The following is a 6,743-nucleotide window of genomic DNA, read 5'->3' as shown; positions in this document are numbered from 1 at the left end:
GAGGGGCTATGGTGTTGATGTAGAAGCCCTCCGTGATCGATTCCCCCTCCGGCAGAGTGCCGGCGAAGGCTCCAAGATGGAATCTCGCGGATACAGAAGGTTACGGCGGTGGAAATTGTGTTTCGTTGTGCTCCTGGATGTTTTCGGGGTCCGTGGATATATAGGAGAAAGAAGTACGTCGGTGGACGCCCAAGGGTACCACGAGACTGGGGGCGCGCCCTCCTATCTCGTGGGGCCCTCAGAGATTTCTTGACTTGCACTCCAGGCTCTCCAGATCAGATTTGTTCCAAAAATAACACTCCCGAAGGTTTCATTCCGTTTGGACTCCGTTTGATATTCCTTTTCTTCGAAATACTGAAATAGGCAAAAAAACAGCAATATGGGCTGGGCCTCCGGTTAGTAGGTTAGTCCCAAAAATGATATAAATGTGTAGAATAAAGCCCATAAACATCCAAAAGGGGTAATATAATAGCATGGAACAATAAAAAATTATAGATACATTGGAGACGTATCAGCTCCCATGGCTTGGGAGGGGCGAGAGCCCCTCTGAGATTGGATCTATCTCTCTATTTCTGCGTTCTCTGATTCTGCCCCTTCATCGTTTCCTTTATATCTGGAGATCCGTAACTCCGATTGGGGTGAATCTTTCGCCCAGATTTTTCTCATAAAATTAGCTTTCTTGCGGCAAAAGAAGGGCATCAACCGCCTTACGGGTGGCCCACGAGAATCCAGGGCGTGCCCAGGGGGGTGGGCGCGCCCCCTATCTCGTGGCCACCCCGGACACCGTTTCGCGTTGATTCTTCCTCCGGAAAATCCCAAATATTTCAAAATAATTCTCCATCCGTTTTTATTCCGTTTGGATTCCTTTTGATATTGGTTTCTTGCGAAACATAGAACATGCAACAGACATGAACTGGCACTGGATCAATATGTTAGTCCGAAAAATAGTATAAAAAGTTGCCAAAAGTATATGAAAGTTGAATAATATTGGCATGGAACAATCAAAAATTATAGATACGACGGAGACATATCGGCATCCCCAAGCTTAATTCCTGCTCGTCCTCGAGTAGGTAAATGATAAAAAAGATAATTTTTGATGTGGAATGCTACCTAGCATAATCTTGATCATGTGTCTAATCATGGCATGAATATCAAGACACGAGTGATTTAAAGCAATAGTCTATCATTTGACATAAAAACAATAATACTTCAAGCATACCAACCAAGCAATTATGTCTTATCGAAATAACATAGCCAAAGAAAGCTCATCCCTACAAAATCATATAGTCTGGCTATGCTCCATCTTCATCACACAAAGCATTCAAATCGTGCACAACCCCGATGACGAGCCGAGCAATTGGTTCATAGTTTTTAATGTGCTTCAGCTTTTTCAACTCTTACACAATACATGAGCGCAAGCCATGGACATAGCACTATGGTGGTATATGGTGGTGGTTGTGACGAAAAAAAGGGAGAAGATAGTCTCACATCAACTAGGCGTATCAACGGGCTATTGAGATGCCCATCAATAGATATCAATGTGAGTGAGTAGGGATTGCCATGCAACGGATGCACTAAGAGCTATAAATATATGAAAGCTCAACAAAAGAAACTAAGTGGGTGTGCATCCAACTTGCTTGCTCACGAAGACCTAGGGCATTTTGAGGAAGCCCATCATTGGAATATACAAGACAAGTTCTATAATGAAAAATTCCCACTAGTATATGAAAGTGAAAGCATAGGAGGCTCTCTCTATGAAGAACATGGTGCTACTCTGAAGCACAAGTGTGGTAAAAGGATAGTAACATTGCCCCTTCTCTCTTTTTCTCTCATTTGTTTTCATTTTTTTCATTTTTTCATTTTTTATTTTTTTATTTTTGGTGGGCTTCTTTGGCCTCTTTTTTTTTCATGAAGTCCGGAGTCTCATCCCGATGTGGGGGAATCATAGTCTCCTTCATCCTTTCCTCACTGGGGCAATGCTCTAATAATGATGATCATCACTTTTATTTACTTACAACTCAATATTACAACTCTCGAACAAATATATGACTCTATATGAATGCTTTCGGGGGTGTACCGGGATGTGCAATGATCTAGCATAGCAATCACATCAAAAAACGGACAAGCCATGAAAACATCATGCTAGCTATCTTACGATCATGCAAAGCAATATGACAATGAATGCTCACGTCATGTATATGATGATGATGGAAGTTGCATGGCAATATATCTCGGAATGGCTATGGAAATGCCATAATAGGTAGGTATGGTGGCTGTTTTGAGGAAGGTAAATAATGGGTTCATGATACCGGCGAAAGTTGCGCGACACAATAGAGGCTAGCAAAGTGGAAGGGTGAGTGTGCGTATATCCATGGACTCACATTAGTCATAAAGAACTCATACACTTATTGCAAAAGTCTACTGATCCCTCGAAGCAAAGTACTACTATGCATGCCCCTAGGGGGATAGATTGGTAGGAAAAGACCATCGCTCGTCCCCGACTGCCACTCATAAGGAAGACAATCAAAAGACACTTCATGCTCCAACTTCGTTACATAATGGTTCACCATACGTGCATGCTACGGGACTTGCAAACCTCAACACAAGTATTTCTCAATTTCACAATTACTCAACTAGCACGACTCTAATATCACCACCTTTATATCGCAAAACTATTGCAAGGAATCAAACATATCATATTCAGTGATCTACAAGTTTTATGTAGGATTTTATGACTAACCATGTGAATGACCAATTCCTGTCATCTCTCTAAATTGATATAAGTGAAGCAAGAGAGTTTAATTCTTTCTACAAAAGATATGCCCACGCTCTAACAATTATAAGTGAAGCAAAAGAGCATTCTACAAATGGTGGTTTTCTATGTGAAGAGAAACAGGCAATCCAAACTTCAAATGATATAAGTGAAGCACGTGAAGCATTCTATAAAGCCATACTCAAAAGATTTAAGTGAAGTGCAATGAGCATTCAATAAATCAACCAAGGACTATCTCATACCATCATGGTGCATAAAATAAAAGTGAAAACAAAATGCAAAAGACGCTCCAAGACTTGCACATAATGCATGAACGAAACGAATTCGAAAACATACCGATACTTGTTGAAGAAAGAGGGGATGCCTTCCGGGGCATCCCCAAGCTTAGACGCTTGAGTCTCCTTGAATATTTACTTGGTGTGCCTCGGGCATCCCCAAGCTTGAGCTCTTGCCTCTCTTCCTTTTCCTTATATCGAGACATCCTCGATTAGACACTACATCCACACAAAACTTCAACAGAAAACTCGGTAAGATCCATTAGTACAATAAAGCAAATAACCACTCTAAGTACTGTTGAAAACCAATTTATATTTTGTTTTTGCATTGTGTCTACTGTAATATAGCTTTTCCGTGGCTTAATCCACTGATACAAATTGATAGATTCATCAAAACAAGCAAACTATGCATCAAAAACAGAATCTATCAAAAACAGAACAGTCTGTAGCAATCTGAACATCCACCAAACTTATGGTACCCCAAAAATTCTACCTAAATTAGTAAAAATTAACAAGTTGTATAGAAATACAGTGCAAAAGGAATCAGAACCAATTGACGTTCCAGTTAAAAATGTAAAATCGCGCACTACAGCCAAAGTTTCTGTCCTGCACCGTACAAACCAACAAGCATTGTAAACATCCTAAAGGCAAACCTTGGCACATTATTTTTATAATACAATGGAATTGTACAAGGGGATAATTATTTTTGTTGAAAATTTTCTGTAATCAAGATTCACAAAGTTTCCGTGAGCATAAATGAAGTTCAAGGCTAGCTCCCACTTCAACAATGCTTGTCTCTCTCACTTTCACTTTCCTTTTTGAAAAGTTTTTAGGTTCCTCTCTTTATTTTTGTTGTTTTTAATCTATATAAAAGCACTCAACAGGAATAAATGACTCTCTAAAACTTCTGGGTTGTCTCCCTGGCAGCACTTTCTTTAAAACCATTAAGCTAGGCATTTAGTGCTCAAGTAGCGAATCCACCCAGATCCCAAGGTATATCAAAGTCAATTTTAATTAACAATGATTTGTAATAGTAGTGCGCACAAAGCAACATGTATCATGCAACAACGAAGTCTAACTCTTTTCCTATGCATCGGCATGTCATAAAAGAACAATTCATGCACACCAAGTAAAGGCTAATGCATAGTATAAGCAGTTTCTTGCAATTCTATCGTGTTGGAAACATAGAGAGGTGGAGAAATAGTTCCTCCCTCATAATAATTGCAAGTAGGAGCAGCAAGAACATGCATATTATATTCATCAAAATTATCATGTGGAACGATAAAAGGCAACCCATCAATATAATCCTTAATAAGCACAAACTTCTCCGATAAAGTGTAGTAGGGAGAATTCAAAAAGATAATAGGACTATCATGCGTGGGTGCAATAGCAATAATTTCATGTTTAACATAAGGAACTATAGCAAGTTCATCTCCATAAGCATAATTCATATTGGCATCTTGGCCACAAGCATAGCAAGCATCATCAAAAAGGGATATTTCAAACAAATTCAAGGGATCATAGCAATCATCATAGCAATCATCCTTCGGTAAGCACGAAGGGGAATTAAATAATGTATGAGTTGGAGGGTTACTCTCATTAGAAGGTGGGCACGGGTAGCTAATCCGCTCTTCCTCCTTTTGTTCTTCGCTCTCCTCATCATCTTTTTCATCCAATGAGCTCACTGTTTCATCAATTTCTCCTTCCATAGCTTCCTGCAAAATATTAGTCTCTTCTTGGACAATGTTGACTTTCTTCATAAAAGCATTAATATAGTAATTGTATTCATAATTTTCATAGCAATATCTAAGTATAGCAAAATTTTCAGGCCTATAAACACCATCATTATCAAAAGCTTCATACTTTTCAAACAAAGATTCAATTTCACAAGCAGCCTTAAAAGCAACAAATTCTTCTATTTGTTCCACATCATAGTAATCATATATACCATTAGCATAAGAAGCTAAGGTTTCATTATTATTAAATTTGCATGAAAAGGGAAGGTGTGGAGCCTTCATCCTAGTGCAACAAGTAATATCATATCTCAAGCATAGATCCCGTGCATACCAACGCAACATAATAAATTGGTCCTATAATAGTTTCCCTTTTTGTGTCGAGCGATAATCCATAAAGTATTCACGTTGATCCAACGTGTCTCCCATTATAAAGTTGAATGGGGTTTTCTCAGAATTATCAAAGTAGTACATAATATCTTTCACATAATGAGAATCGGGGGTTTTAGGAGTTACCCATCTACATGAGTAGCAAGTACATCTAATTTTTTTGGTATTTTGCGTTCCATATCCATAACTAGAGATAGAGAACAACTAAGAACAGCAAATAAAAATTACTTAGTGATAAAGCAAACAAGCACACACGAGAATATTCACCCCACACTATGACTCCCCGGCAACGGCGCCAGAAAAATGTCTTGATAACCCGCAAGTATACGGGATAGTTGTAGCCTCTTTCGATAAGTAAGAGTGTCAAACCCAACGAGGAGCTAAAGGTAGAACAAATATTTCTCAAGTCCTATCGGCCACTGATACGACTCTACGCACGCTTGACGTTTGCTTTACCTAGAACAAGTATGAAACTAGAAGTACTTTGTAGGTGTGATAGGATAGGTTTGCAAGATAATAAAGAACATGTAAATAAAAAGTAAGGGCTGTTTATATAAAGATGCAATAAAGTAAATAAAGCGAGTGTGGAAAAGTGGTGGTAGGAGTTGTGGAATTGTCCCTAAGCAATTGACTACGTTACTAGACCGATAGCAAGTTTTATGTGGGAGAGGCCACTGCTAGCATGTCATCCCTTACTTGGAATTCTATGCACTTATGATTGGAACTATTAGCAAGCATCCGCAACTAGTAACATTCATTAAGGTAAAACCCAACCATAGCATTAAGATATATTGGTCCCCCTTCAATCCCGTATGCATCAATTTCTATGCTAGGTTGAAGCTTCTGTCACTCTAGCCCTCCAATACATAGTCCTATCAACATACAACTAACCCTATGGTGTGATCCACGCGCGCGCTCATATGATGGGCACCATAGGACTGCAACATAACCAGAAGCAAATTAAATCAATCATAGAAATTCATCAACCACCAATAGGACAACGAAAATCTACTCAGACATCATAGGATGGCAACACATCATTGGAAAATAATATGAAGCATATAGCACCATGTTCAAGTAGAGGGTACATCGGGTTGCGGGAGAGTGGACCGCTATATATAGAAGGGGGAAGGTGATGGAGATGTTGGTGAAGATGACGGCGGTGTTGGTGAAGATCGCGGTGATGATGATGGCCCCCGGCAGCGCTCCGGCGCCATCGGAAGCAAGAGGGAGAGAGGCCCCCTTCTTATTCTTCTTCCTTGACCTCCTCCCTAGATGGGAGAAGGGTTTCCCCTCTGGTCCTTGGCTCCCATGGCTTGGGAGGAGCGAGAGGCCCTCCGAGATTGGCTCTATCTCTCTGTTTCCGCGTTCTCTGATTCTGCCCCTTCACCGTTTCCTTTATATCTGGAGATCCGTAACTCCGATTGGGGTGAATCTTTCGCCCAGATTTTTCTCATAAAATTAGCTTTATTGTGGCAAAAAAAAGGGCATCAACCGCCTTACAGGTGGACCACGAGAGTCCAGGGTGCGCCCAGGGGGGTGGGCGCGCCCCCTATCTCGTGGCCACCCCGG

This window comes from Triticum dicoccoides, chromosome 3B (genome assembly GCF_002162155.2).
Source record: "Triticum dicoccoides isolate Atlit2015 ecotype Zavitan chromosome 3B, WEW_v2.0, whole genome shotgun sequence".
Classification (NCBI taxonomy): Eukaryota; Viridiplantae; Streptophyta; class Magnoliopsida; order Poales; family Poaceae; genus Triticum; species Triticum dicoccoides.
Note: the sequence above shows the minus strand (reverse complement) of the source record.